At 36.9% G+C, this 15,685-nt stretch overlaps 1 long non-coding RNA gene across 2 annotated transcripts in view; it reads left to right on the forward strand.

The window, feature by feature from the left end:
• Positions 1-15,685, forward strand: part of LOC150022593 (uncharacterized) — a 165,252-nt gene that overhangs the window by 125,779 nt on the left and 23,788 nt on the right. The window contains exon 3 of one of the 2 annotated variants that reach the window (XR_016509642.1): positions 4,384-4,454. This is a non-coding gene — a long non-coding RNA (uncharacterized LOC150022593). The remainder of the gene's footprint in view (positions 1-4,383; positions 4,455-15,685) is intronic. The other variant, XR_016509640.1, reaches the window with a different exon arrangement.

The raw sequence follows: 15,685 nt of genomic DNA on the forward strand, positions 1-15,685 counted from the left end.
TACATCGGTGTCCCCAACATGTAAAGATGTCTTCCTTTATGGAACTAGCAGAGTGAGGCATGAACACATAATAAATACGATACAGTACGATACTAAGTGGTAAGTGCGATGGGACAAAGGGGAAATGGAGCAGGGGTGCGGGGCCGTGGAAGGGACATGGATGCAGTTCTCCCCGTGGTAGTCCACGAGGCCCTGGCTGGGAAGGTGATGTGTGGCCAGAGGCTTCGTGGAGGTAAAAGAGATAGACCTCCATCATGTGCTCCTAAAGTGTTTAAAGAGTGATATGCAGACACACAGACCAATGCATTTAGGGGATGAATACAAGCTCTTCCGGAAGAGCCACCAGAGTAAGCTAACTGAATTCGGGGACATAGTTAAATCAGATTCTTACAGACCAGGATCTGAGAGGAAGCAGCTCTCAACGGAGGAGCGGAGACCTTGTGTCTCAGCAAAGTGAGAACAAGAAGTGCGAAGTTCATTTCTGTTCACTTCTATGTTCCCGCCACTACAACTGAAAGTTTCCCAATGGAAGAAGTTTTGTTTCCTTTTATCCCAATTCCTAGAACCTATCAGATGTCTGAAATATATGTCGGTGGGTCATCAAAACTGGGCAAATGAGCTGATGAATCGTGCTAAGCCAACATCTAGAATATTGTCAGAGAGAAAGAGTAAGAAAAGACTACAGTTTACTCTCATGCATAAATATGAATAATCCAAAAAAATCATGAAAGTCTCAGTTATCTATCATCTTATGTTCTTAGGATATAACGTGCTTAAAGGCAGGAATTATATTTTACATATTATGGTTATTTTACAATGGAGATGTTAAAGTAATAGTTCATCACTAACAAATGGGAAAAAGAAAAAAGAATATGCCAACACATTCTCATTGAATGAACTAGGTATCCCACATGTTAAATGGCTCCCAAGACTATTAAATACTTTTGGAAGTTGTGCTATTTTTTTAGACTCACCAGAACTAGTATGTGTGCTTTATGAGATCTTAATAAAATGTGACTCATGTTTTAAGAAATGACAGTCATATGCATCATTTTTTTGTGCTTAGAAGTGAGCAACAGATGACAGTATATTAAAACAAACCATTTGCTTTGAAAAATAAGCTTAGTGTTTAAAATCACTTAAGAAAAATAGAAATTTAACAGAATTATCTATTTAAAGGGACATGTTTACAGGAGAGGGATATTCTAACCAGCATTCAGATTCACTGAAACCTGAAATCTTTTGTAATTGTTACCTAGGGTAGTCATATCTAAAAATGCGATTGATTTGTTCTATAGCTGGGGGCCGAGAATAGTAGTGGTGGCAACAACTGTGTTTGAGACATAAAAAGAGGAAATATGGCCTGACCTGGAGATGAGTCATAAGAATTGAATATCGAAAAATACTTTAGAAAGGAAACAAAAACAGTAAAACATCAAGGTCAAAATCCTAGTTGTAATTTTTATTGAGTAGCTCAAGAAGATTTTAACAAATATTGCACCCCCCAGTGGTGGTTTATGAATGATTTAAAAAAATTTTTACCTGGGCTTCTAATTTTCTGGCTTCATTGTTTTGGGTAACCCTAGGAAGGTTCACATTATTTATAACTAGGGGGAACCTTGGGAGGCCAACTCAATTCATTTGTCTGATTTTTTTTTTTAAATTTTATTAAATTAATTGTGGTGACATCGATTATTAAAATTATATAGTTTCAAGTGTGCAATTCTATAATACATCATCTGTATATTGCATTGTGTGCACCATTCAAAGTCAAGTCTCCCCCCATCACTGTATATTTGATCCCCTTTACTCTTCCTACCTCTTCCCCATCCCCTTTTCCCCCTCAAATAACCACCACACAGTTGTCTGAGTCTATGAGTTTTTGTTTGTTGATTTCAGTTTTATATTCTACACATGAGTGAAATCATATGGTTTCTTGACATTTTCCATCTGACTTGCTTCACTTAGCATGATATTCTCCAGATTCATCCATGTCGTTGCAAATAGCAGTATTTCATCTTTTCTGATGCAATTGCCCAGTTTCATGCTTGCAGAAAGAATGATGCCCGGGATGATATAATGCCTACTATATGATCATTAAGTTCAGGTTCAACAGAATCGGGTCACAGAAGGGCAGTCATGCTTGATACATCTGATTGCCAGACTGGAAATGACAGAAAAGCAGTGACATAATCACCCCACATTCTTCAGACCTCTTGTACATTCCGCACAGACACTAAACAAAGCTAGTTCCCAGAATGAGTACGAAGCACTTAGAGAGGAAGATCTGCTTTAGCAAGTAAAAGAAAGATTGCAATATCAAAGACAGAAGATATTTCTAGAATTTGTTTTGTTTGCAAACAGGGTGAGAGAGAGCATGGAAAGAAAGCCACTTAGTGATAGAAAAAAAGTAGGAGGCCTGAGTCAGGAACCTGGGATAGTGTCTCTGCTGGATCTCCACTCAGCTTTGTGGCCTTGGTCAGATTCTCTGGGCCTCAGCTTTCTCTCCGGTGAAACAAAGGGTGTGGTATAGACTTGAGTGGTCATGAATCCAGAATATGTACAGACCTGGAGAAGCAGAATCTATCTCCTACAAAAGAACCACAATTTGAATATTTATGAAAGCAAAGTTAGCTAATGACTAAAACAAGGAGAAAAAAGGTGGCTAATGGAGAATGCAAATTTATTCTAATACATTTGAAATGTAATATAAATCTGAGAATTCTTTCCAGAAGAAAAGGAATGAAGCATATCAAAGGTCTCTAAATTGACTCCGCTATATCTTTTTTCTATCATCTCCTTATTTTTCTCCATCTTTTTTGTTTCTAGTAACCATGGTGATGCACCCTCCCAGCAACCTTTCTCACAGCTGGCCCTTTTGGTACACATTGAATTTGCTTTTATTCACTGATGCAGGGAGCTAACAATGCTGCACAGATTAATTAATTTATTAACATTTTCCCCATTCATTTTGACCAGGAAATAAATACAGAGACTTATTTCACATATAACCTCCCTACATAAGGGGCACTGTAAAACAGGGATATTCAACTGTTTAATTTCAGTTGTTAACAGAAAGGGGATACTGATTATGCCAGAGATTCAATTCCCTGCCTTGGCCCTCAGGGACTGTAAAGTCCCAGGTCCCAGGGCTAAAACTGGTTGCCACCTTCTTTTCCTTTTGTGTGTAAACAGAATAAAATTGATTGCCCACAGAAATTACAGATCAACCTCGGTTTTCTAATACTCTGTTTTTTGCTGCATTCTCCCTTGTAAGGAAGACATTTCCATGTGCGTAATTATCACAATTACAAGGGGACTGATTTTTTTCCTAAGAAAATATACGTAACTATACACATTTTTCTAATGAGCATGGTTATTTATTTTGGAATATAAATAAACAATATGCAATACTCAGTTTTAAAATATTGTAGTTATCTGCCAATGACAAAACATTAAAGAAACTGCTGTCATTGATGCAGATAATAAAAATTCCCATAAACTGTCATTTACTCGCATCCAGTTTGTAGAGCCTAACTTATTTGTAATCCTATATGCCGGAAAACTGCCTCTCTGCTTAAACTGTGTGTGTGTGTGTGTGTGTGTGTGTGTGTGTGTGTGTGTGTGTGTGTGTGTGTGTGTGTGGCGCTAGCACAAAGGAGACCAGATGATGCTTATAGACTGGACTCCTGGGGACACACTTGGATGGAGGCAATTAAAATGCCCATCAGGCATTTGGTACCAGAAGCCCCTACGGCAAACCACTGAATCATAAGCCAGGGCTGCACCTTATTGTCACTGAATGATGGCGGAGCTGGGTGGCTTGTCATCATTCTCGAAAATTCTGAGGCTAGTGAGCTCTCTCTCCCTCTCCCACTCGCCTTATTTTCCTTTTCGCCACTGCGGGGACTTTTACTAATTCGCAGCTCCCCTTTCCCTGATACACGCAGGCAGGAGCTGGTGGCTTGCAGACTGCAGTCTGTCTGGAGCTAGAGAGCCAGGGCTAGAGCCAGCCTGTGAGATAATGCTCCCGGAGAAGGATTCTGCAGCAGTCCTGAAGGGCTAGCCTTGGGTGGTATCGCGGCATAAGCACTGGTAATGGTTTGGGGCGGGGGACGGGGGGTGGGTGGTAATTTTTATTTTATTTTTAATATGTTTTCCAAGGGATCTGCTTTCTGTAATCTCAAAGTAAAATGCTTTAAAATTCATTACCGAGCTTCTTAAAAATTCAAGTACTGCATTGTTTGCACTACAGATCTCAAGAAATTAGATTTATTGTCTGGATATAAAGAATGCATTTGCTTACTGGTAAGTTTTAATTTTCAATACGTAGTTAACAGATCTATCTATATATGTATTTTTTTTCCTTTTGTTTTGTTTCAGTAGATTCTTCAGTTTGTTGTCTCTGACCGAGGAAACATTGATTGGGAAACACTCATTCAGAAAATTAAAAGGTACCACATGTTTCGTTTGGATGTTTAAATGAAGGAAAATGAAGGAGAAATTGGAATGTTTTTATTTGAAATAATCTCTCTGTGGCTGGTCTTTTATCCTTAAGCCTGCATTGATCATTGTTTATAGAATGTATGATTTCCTGGGCAGAGAATGCTCTTATCCAAGGCTATTTTATTAGACATTTAAAGAATTGTGTCTTTTGCCTGTCTTGTAAGTTATTAACAGATATTACTATGTCTGACTTACGTTGATTTTTTTCATAATGGCTAAGTGTACAAAATTCTCTATGTTAATAAAAATTCAATAATTTGAATTTAAGGAAAATTACCAAGTATTGGTTTTATGTGAGGAAATCCTGCTAAGAAGTGATTTCTTTTAAGTAGCTGAATGAAATGGCTTGCCCTTCCCAGGTAGAATGAGTGCTAGAGAAGAAAACCCAGGAATGACTCAGTATTGTTGGGTTTTGCAAATAAAAGATTGTAGCTTCTTCACGGATGCTTTAGAAACAGATATATTCAAAGGCTGATGTTTTTAGTTATTAAAAGAACTGGTTTTACATACACTTTATTTTGCATTGACAGCATGAGAAAGTAATCCTTCGTCTTGCCTTGCCGTGAAAGCAGTTTAATCCATTGAACTAGGGCCTTATGCCTTATGGGAAAATATTAATTTTCAAATTCAGTATCAGGATGTATATTAATTAGAGATGGCAGGTATGGGTATTACGTTTTTAAAAAAAATTCTTTAAGATTATCTTTTACTTTAATGTATACTCATGTCAATAAAACCTTTATTTGTAATTTGGCTTTAAAAAAATGGAAGACATTTTCTGAATTGCCAAGAAGATCAATAACGTCATTTAAGCCTTTCCTTGGCATTCACATAATGTTTTCTCCTAAGACTATCTGTCTAAAATATTTTACGCAGTCAGGTTAGGGTTTTTTTTTAACTATATTTAAAAAATAGCTAATGTTCAACTATAGATACTGAATTATAAGAAGTGAGTTTACACCTGTGAGCATGAATAATTGCAGCAGTTAGAGACTAATGCATTGTCCTTGCTTAATTTTCTTGGCAATGTCTAATTATGGAAACTTAATTTATTCATTTCACAAACACTTTGTAAAAGCCTTGCTTCTGTGGGTGGTTATTGTGGGAGAGGGGAAAGGGGCAGCTGTCACTGTCACCACCCTTCCGAAGTGTAGGCAGCATCATAGACTATTTTTTGCCCAAGAAAATGAATTTGTTAAAATAAATCACTGTGCTCTCAAAAAAGGAAATTGCATTATTGCAGATATTGAACAAAATCTAATAGACTACTAGGTTCATTTCATGTATTCAGAGATACAGGAACTACATTGCACCGTCTTCTCAGAGATTACTCAGTGAAATCACGTATGAAATCCCCAAACAGGACTCGCTCTTTCTCCTGAATATTGTAAAACCCTTAGGACCATACTATTTTGGAGTTTTACTCACAGTGAGTGAAAATATTTTATGTTTGGTTAACAATCCTCTCTTTTTTGCCGTTTTCCTGTCTTAACTAAATACATACAGTACATATTTCATATGAGAATCTGTATCCAAATCTTCAGACTCATTTAGGAAATCATTAGATGATTTGGGTATTTAGATGAATTGGAAAAGGATGAAGTTATTATTTACCCACCAAAAAAAAAAAAAAAAAACCCAGAAAAAACAGTCTTCACTATATTGTCAAGAAGAACTAGAACTAGAAAAGTGGCACGTTGCCTTACCAATAGTCTCTTGGTCCCTATGTTTTCTAGCACCAGTTAAAAATTCATCTAAATGTCTGTTGACAGATTTTGTGTAATAAACCAGAGTTTATTCAAATAGTCTTTTATGTTGTCAAATCAGAATAGAGTTTGAACACTGGACTCTTAAGAGAGTCAGGGATCTGGATCACGGTTTTTCTAACCAACAATGTCTCTCTGGGCATTAGTTTTGGCACTAAATTCCTTTATTGATTTTTCACTTGTACCTTCAGCATATAGCATGTCTTAACCACAGTAGTTCAATAGGTATTTATTTAAGTATCTGATGGATAATAAATTTGATGGGAAAATCTGCACTTTCCCACATTACTTTTTTGTTCTTGTTTCTCATGAGATTATGCACTGCAAAACAGACATTTAACACATTTTTTGTTACCCAAAATGTTCATTATAAATCCCTAATTTATGCTATCTAATTAGATAACACTAGGTAGAAAAGCAGGCAAACCACATGTAAAGTTTCTCCACGGTCTATGGAAAAGAATTTTTCTGGTTTTAGGTTAAGATAGAACGAATTTTTGCAATTTCCCTTTCACTTTCATCAGTTGGGGAAAGAGGCCAAACTGCAGCATGAGTTTTGCTTTATGGACACTTCCTAAATATCCCGGGCTTGACATTGTTTACTGCTCTCCATGGCTTCAGCCAAGATTTTGCTGCAGCAGAGGGGAGGAGGCCTGTCCTCTCGCTCTCTTTCTAAATGTAACACTAGAAATGATGTCATAGTCTCCTTAAACATGTTCGTGCTCATTATGGCTACTTAAGTATGACATCATCTTATACATATATATTTAAGGAATCTATAAAGAAACTTCTAGAATTGTAATAGCTTTAGAAGAATCTATTCTTTCTTTTTGTTATTATCTCTATTAATAAAATTATAATTCTTGTTGACAATGTACCAGATAATATTCTAAGCCCTTAGTACATGTCACCTCATTTTCCCTCTCACCACAATCCTGGGAAGTAAGTCATGGTGTCCATTTTACCAAGGAATGAACTGGGATTCCAGCTGGGCAGCCAAAAGAAGACTGGCCCAGAGTCCTTCATATTAACCACAACACATGGCATTTTCTTCTACTGACTGGCTCATAGTCATTGTTTTAATGTTTCATCTATGCACATGATATGTATGTTGCTGCAATAAGGTTAAAATGGTATGCTTGTAGATTCTTATTTTTATATACATAACAAATAGGTAAATATATTTTCAAATACTTCACTTTAATTCAAGCTCTGGCATATTTTTAATATATATTTTCTATGTGACCCGAGGAACTTTCTTCTTTAAGGGGTAATGTGAGAAATAAATGAGGAAGTTTTAAAATAAATGAATTAATAAAGTATCTCCTATATGATTACAATAAAGTTACATTATTGAACCGTGTAATTTATATAAGAAAATTAGCCAGAGAATTCAGGTGCTAAATAGCATAACAGATAGCATATTTTGCAAAGGTTTTATTTATTTTTTTTTTTGTAATTTAAATAATGACAAAAGACGTTACAAATGACTAAAATAATAAACAAGCAGGGAACAGTATCATGAACAGGGAGAAAATTCCACATTCAAACTTAAGTAAAACTTAGTAACCCAGAAAACAACCCGAGGGCACTAACAATCGCACAAATATGTATTAAGATGTTCTGCTTGCAAAGGAATATATATAGCAAAACAGTTTTGGAGCTCAATGGGTACAGCTGAATAAGAGAGGAAGTAGCTCCCATGCTCACTGGTGGACTGTAAGAGACACATGAATAATTTCTTAAGGGACTTCATTGCATGGCAGGGTTACTGACAACTGAGAGGGGACTGAACAGGAAATACATCATAGAGGATGAGTCTTCTGAGATGGATCTTAGGGATGAATAGAAGTATTCAAGGGAGAGATAATGCATGGAGGAGCTCCAAGAAGAACAAACATTAGCAAAGGAACCAGAGGAAGTGAACATGCTTGGGAAGTGTAGACCGACCTCATTTGTATTCTAGAGTGCAGGACAGAGGGGGATTCTTAGACAATAAGGGTGGAAAGGTACATGAATACGATTACGTTGCACCATATGAAATGGATAATATTCTCTTTTTGAACTATAATATTAAAATTTTATTCAGTTCAATCTAATACATTGACAAGGGACCTTACATGTCAAGTTGAGGAGTTTTTTTCAGTATTCAATAGGAAGCTATTGAGTGTATATTGAATAAAATTATTATCTCAGCTGCATTTTCAGATGACTTTTTTATAGCTGTGTGGGCTAAATTAGAGTTGTGTGAGCTTGCGGAAGAAAACATCACTTTGAAAGCTGTCATAGGATAATTCAGGAAAAAACAAAGGCTCAAAGAGACTGTTGATTGTGAACATGAAACAAGAGGTCATGACAATGAGAGAAGTCTTTGAGCTTAAACTTATATATGGAGAAGAGCCAGTTCTTGATTGGTAGGAGCAATGAAAAGCAGAAGGACTCAATGGCGACTCTAATGTATGAATTTGATAAGTGGAAAAGTGAATGGGGAAAGGTAGCTAAAAGCTACTTGAGGAAAGAAGCCCTTTTTTATTTTTGTATCCCGGGTCTCTAGCAGACTGCTCCATAGGTAGTAGACAATAAATGCTGGCTGAATTAGTGGGGTACATCCCAAGCCCTGTTCCTGCCCTTGTGGAACTTTCCTTCTAGAGGGGGGCAATAATAAATGGGTAAACAGATTAATTAAAAGATTACTCAGGCAGTTGTGCAGAGAATGGATGATAAGGGGGTAAGAAGAGATGCTGGGAGATAAGCTTTCCAAACTTGACAGCAGAGAGGAGCCCACTGAGATCTTTCTAAGATGCAGATTCAGAATCAGTTGGTCTGAGGACAGGCCTGAGATTCTTTAACAAGCTCCCAGGTGATGTTGCTGCTGCTGTCTGTGGACCAGGCTGTCATTAGAGCAGCGGTTCTCAACCTGTGGGTCGCGACCCCTTGGGGGGTCAAACGACCCTTTCACAGGGTTCACCTAAGACCATCGGAAAACACATATATAATTACATATTCTTTTTGTGATTAATCACCAGGCTTTAGTTACGCTTGGGGGTCACCACAACATGAGGAACTGTATTAAAGGGTCGCAACATTAGGAAGGTTGAGAACCACTGGATTAGAGGTTGAGAGGTGAATGTTCAGATAAAAATTAAAAATGACTGGAGATGTTGTTACAAGCAAGTCAAATCTGAGCCCTTCTCTTCCTGCAGCAGTGAGTACTACATACTTTTCAACCTCTTTGATGGTGAGAGAGAGAATTGTTTCTCTTCTGAGTTGTTTCAATTCCAGCCAGTTGTTTTATGAAAGATCCATTAAACCAGCCCTAAGGAGCTACTGACATTTCATTCATCCTGCCAACACTCAATGCTTATTATGCCATATAACGAGTCCTTGTGGCTCGGGTTTAGGAATGCAATTGCACATAATTCTCTCCCAGTTTCTTAACTCCAATTCTGTTCCCTGCTTCATGATTTCTTTGGACTTTTCTTTGGACTCCTCTCTGCCTGGGTGTTAGCATAGTACTGCCCTACTGAATTATCTGTCCCCCTAGCACTTGACATCTGTCACGTTCCTCTGTGCTTAGTAGCGAGGCTTCTGGGTCTCCATGTGTTGTCTTCTGGCCACTAACATCTTAATACAAGTTTTGGGGATCTCAGCTTAAAGCCATGGGGAACTTTGGAGGACAGTCTCTGATTTAAGGAATGCATTTTTTTTTTTTTTAACAGAATTGTTTCTTTTTGGAGGACTGTTTTGGTTGATGACAGCACCTGCTTTCTTCTGAAGGAAAGATGCACATGTTTATAGACAGTTAGAGTGTTCGCAAGGGCCAAGTGTTCACAAAAAGTCTTGGCAGATTCTGTCTGGAAGGCGGTTGTCTTTCTGCCTCCGCTGCCAGGCTGTAACTTTAACGCTCCTTGGTAGTTACAGGAACTTGGAAACATTTACCTGTTTGATTCCTCCTACACCACACTTTGCAGCTGTAAAATAAAAAAATAAAAAGTTCAATAAATACGGCTTACTCATCCATCAAGGAAAAACAGCTTAAGTGCATATGAAACATCTGTGATGCTCTTGTACTTACTAGTATTTATCCTTTGTTTAAAGGGCTGCTTCTACGTCCAGGTCTGGATCTCTGGACCTTATCGCAGTCATTTTATCATTTGGTGTTTGTTTAAACAGCCAAGTAGGCATGAGCAGTGTCGTTAGGAACTTTAAATGTAAAATGCCAGTGAAATATCAAATTAGTTTATGTGAGCAGAAGTCAGTTTAAATTGATAACCATACTTCTTCAAGGAGAACATTTAGAAAATGTCCTTGAGGAGAGAAATCATGTCGTAGGCATCTGAGTACTCCCGATGTTGTCTACGTAGAGAATGCCCTTGTTGCATCTGCCAAATTGAAGCTGAGAAAATGAGTGTTGTGTGTGAGTGTGTGTGAGTGTGTGACTTGAGTTTTTCTGTAGTGGATCATGCCTGTCTCCTTTGTACTGTCGAACTGAAACTGGTAAAATTTCCAGAATTTTGATACCATGCCTATTCTCTTTAGCCCTATGTTCAATAGTTAAGAGTCTGAGATTAGCACAGGATAACTTCTGGTCTTTCTGACACAAATTATCCCTGTCTCTAAAAAAAAAAGTCTAAGCCAGTCATGTGTGTGTGTGTGTGTGTGTGTGTGTGTGTGTGTGTGATGTATATTTCCTTTGAGTCTGCCTCGGATGGTTTGAATTAACCTTTCTTCAGATTCTCTCCTGGTGTTAATGACTCTGGATTATGACCATTTGAAGCAGCCAGAAGTACCTTGATCCACATCTGGCAATTGTTAAAACAAAGCTACTTCATTTAACACATTAAAACCAAAATATATTTCTTTATGTTGTGTAAGAACTTAGGAAATGATTTTTTTTTTCCAGGAAGATCTTATATTTTACTTCCAAGGTTAACAATGTTTATATTTAGTTTTCTTTAAAAATATTTTCTTGCTTATTGTAGGATTTTCTCATGGTAAGATTTCATAGTTATATATACAGAATAAGATGCAACACAGAGGCATTAAAATTCTTTTCACACATTGCCTAAAAGCAACTTGTTAGCATGATTTTGAGCATATTGCAGTGAATTTGTGATATTCTATAATCTCAAAAAAACAAAACAAAACTAGACCGCCTATACTTTAAACAGTGGGGACAGAAAGACTTGATATTATTGAGTTTACAAGGTTACCTTGGTACTTGAGATCTAACAATGAAAAAATTTTGAAAATCCTGCTTAGAACTCATGGGCCAGTGTGATGCATATAAATAACTCTGGTCAGACTGCTGTACTTTTCCTCTACAAGGTGGTGGATAGTCCAGTAGATCAAGGGAAATAATAAATGTAATATATAGCTTAATGTGTGCGAGCATTTTTAGTTCTGCATTGTATATTATGCTCACAAAAAGAACTAGGATGTGGACTTTGGATTATAACGTTTTTAGAACAACGTGACCAGTTAAGTTGTATTTATACTTTAAGGAAAAAACAAACAAACATTCTGTACCATTTTTTAGGTGATAGAAAGCATTTTCTAATACATGACATCCCAAAGCTCACAATGATGGCTGGTATGGGAATGGCAGATTTTGTTATATTTATTACGGATGAGAAAACTAAGGTTAGAAGACTACAAATGGTCCATCCAAATCACCCCACTAAAAAATGGTAAACCTGGGGCTCATATCTTTCTTTTGACTCCAAAGCTTTTTGCTTTCAACTACTATGCAGTCAAAGCAGATAAATGAATATATTGTCTTAAATCTGTACAATTTGAATAAGGTACTTGATTGCTAAATTAAAGAACCCATTCTAAGGTAGCCATGACCTTCACTGAGAGGATTGCCCTGCTCTCTCAAAAGATTCCAGCATTTAGAGTCCTAAAATAGTGTGGCATGGAGCTCAGTAAATACTAGTGAAAATAATAGTTACTACTGAAATAGTTTTAAACTTTTCAATATGCAAAAGAGATAGGCTAAATATATCATAGAAAGTGTAGTCTCACTGACTTAAAAGCATTTGAAGGAGGGTAGATTAATAATAAGAATCCACTATTTAGTTCTAAGTTTCACAGAATTTTAAGCAAGGGGTAAATAACTCAGTGAGAGCCCAAGATAGCAAAGAAAGTCATTATAGCTCCAGGAAGTCAGATTTTTATGGAGAAACATTTTATAAAGCAGGCATTGTGATCTGCCTATTAGTATAATTATAAAAGCATATAAAGAAGAACTTTGAGCTGGAAGCTGTGAATCCTAGTTCTGATCTCAGGTATAGACGGAAGGGTAGCATATATAAAGAAATTAACATCCTCAGAGACCATTGAGTAGGGTTTGGGTTGAGGTTAGGTGGCTCAAGGCAGAGAATGGGTCCACTGAGGACATTCTTGTTTGGCTGGTCCACCTCTTCCCTAAATTCTCCTTCCTACCACCCTCATCCAGACTCATTATAACATGTCAGGGTTACAGAAATGCTTTTACTTGGTTTCTTTCCCCTGAACACCATCAGCCCATTAATCTCCCAGACAAACTGTAACACCCTTCTTTGTAGTTTCCATTTTTCTCCCTTCAGTGGCTCTTGTTTTCTCTCTTGAGCTGTGCTGGCCAGTAAATATGGTAGCACCTAACCCTGTGCAACTACTTAAGTTGTTCAAAACAAAAAATAATTACTGTTTCACTTTCTTGGTCATACTAGCCGTACTTATAGCCATGTTATTTTCATAGAACATTACATTCTATAGAACATTTCATATTATATTACCTTTCCATAGTCACAATGTTTTATTGGAGAGTGCCATTCTGGAGCATTAACCAGACCCCTTACCCAAACTTTCAAGGACTACAAAAACTTCTTATCCCTCACTAACCCTTGGTGAACACCCTTTACTCCACAGACTTCTCTCCTTTTCTTCCTCATCATTGTTACTACAATTAAAATTAAAATAATATTAGTTCTTATTTATGTAATGCATATTATGTGCCAAGTACATACATTTTCTCATGTGGTTCTTTAAAAAGAAAGAGGGGAAGGAGGAGGAAGTGGAGGATAAAACCCTGCAAAATAGTTTTTTAGCCCCATTTTACAGAAGAGGAAATGAGGTTTAGTGATGTGAAATATATTCCTCAAAGATAAAGAGCTAATAATTGGTGGTGCTTGAGGTAAAACCCAGGGTGTCTGGCCCTAAAGTGAAGCCCTATACCAGTTGTTCTTAACCAGGGGCAGCTTGCCCCCTCTGCCAGGGGTCATTTGGAAACATCTGGAGACATTTTTGATGATCATACTGGGCAAGAGCAACCAACATCGAATAAGTAGAGACCAAGGATGCTGCCAAGGATCCTACAGTGGACAATCTTTGCAACAAAGAATTATCTGGCTCAAAACGTCAATAGTGGCAAAGTTTTGTGTGTGTGTGTTGGGTTTTTTTTCTATCTTCTCCCACAAGAATGTAAAGTCTAAAAGTGTGGTAACTTTGGTTTGTCTGCTACTTTTGGTATTTCTCCAGAGCCTTGAAATCTTTTTTTGAATGAATGGTGATTTTATTACTGTTTAATTAAATTGGTAGCTGCACGTGGAAATTGGTAGCTGCACGTGGTACCAAAAAAAAAAAAAAAAAAAGCCAAAGGGACCAAAATAAAATACAAATCTTTTTCCTTAAATCCATCTCAATCTCATATCCCAGTGAAAACTATTTTAATAATTGCTGCTCTCTAAGAGATCTCCGGATTGCCATTTTGATTTTAAACAGTAGTTGTTTCTAAACTTTAAAAATGATCTGTTGACTTCCTACAATAAAAACGAGGAATTTTGCACACCACATCTGTCTCTCCCTTTCTGCCTCCATTTTCAGTTTTGTTCTTTATAGTTCATTCGAATATCATTTTATTTTAAGCATCCAGTCTTATTGATAAAAAAATCTGATCTCAGTCAGATTCTCATTCTTCAGTGAATAACCTTGATTTTTTTTCTGTCTAGTAGGTTTTCGGAGTTATGTGCAATATGAAAAGGGTGTGCCTAGATAAAAGTCTTATCATTTATCCCATTCGGTAATCTGACCACTTTAGATTATATCTTTTGAACTGAGGGAAACTTTTCTCTGTTTCCTTTGATTTTTCTTGCTATCCCCACCTCTATTCTATATTGAGAGGATTACTGTAGGTAAATGTTGGACTTCCCGGATTGATTGTCATGTCTCTTCTCTCACATATTTTTTAAATCCCCCACATTTTTTCTACATGCTAAGAGTTTTTTTTCTTCTTCTTCTTCTCAGATGAATTATTTGCCTTTGGTCCTACTGATTCTGTTTTTTCAGTTTAATGAATTACTTATTTAAGAAATCATGTGTTAGTTTCTAGGAATTCTTATTCTGTGGCTCATATTTTTCCATAATTTTATTTTTTGGAAGGAAGTTTATTTTTGAAGTACGCAATATTCTAAGAGTCCTAAATTCTCTGTCGTTCCCTAGACTATTTCTATGTCCTCCAAGTCTTCTGTTTTTTTCCAGGTATTTTTCTTGTTCAGCTCCTGGTGTTCTTCAGATTGATTTGGAGGGTTTTTCTGTTTGTTTGTTTGTTTGTGTTTGTTTATTTCTTTGTTTTGATGAATAAAGAACTAGACTAAGGATCATAGATAGCTGTTGTAAGTTTCCTCTGTGATTGTACACATCTAAATACATATTGTAAGCTCAAAAATAGAATGTATTTGTCTTTTGCTGCCTGGCTTATTTCACTAAACATAATACTCTCCAGTTCCATCCATGTTGTTGCAAAAGGTAGAAGTTCCTTCTTTCTTTCTGCTGCATAGTATTCCATTGTGTAAATGTACCACAGTTTTTTTTGATCCACTCATCTACTGATGGGTATTTAGGTTGTTTCCAGCACTTGGCTATTGTTAATAGAGCTGCTATGAACATAGAGGTGCATAGGTTCTTCTGAGATGGTGTTTCAGGATTCTTCGGGTATAATCCTTGCAGTGGAATCACTGGATCAAAAGGCAGTTCTATTTTTAGTTTTTTGAGGTAATTCTATACTGTTTTCCACAGTGGCTGCACCAGTTTGCATTCCAACCAACTGTGCACCACGGTTCCCTTTTCTCCACATCCTCTCCAGCACTTGTTGTTTGTTGATTTGTTTAATGATGGCCATTCTGACAGGTGTGAACTGATATCCCATTATAGTTTTAATTTGTATCTTTCTGATGGCTAGTATGATCTCACCTAATACAGGAACTTAATGAACAAAACAAACAAATGAGCAAAATAGAAACAGAGGCATGTAAACAAGGAACAGACTGACACTGATGAGAGGGGAGCAGGGAAGGGGAAAAGAGGGGAAATATGGGGGAGGGTCTAGTCAAGGAACTAGTATAAATGACCCATGGACATGGACAAAAAGGTGA

Source organism: Furipterus horrens, unplaced genomic scaffold (assembly GCF_987537825.1).
Source record: "Furipterus horrens unplaced genomic scaffold, mFurHor1.1.pri manual_scaffold_1, whole genome shotgun sequence".
Lineage (NCBI taxonomy): Eukaryota > Metazoa > Chordata > Mammalia > Chiroptera > Furipteridae > Furipterus > Furipterus horrens.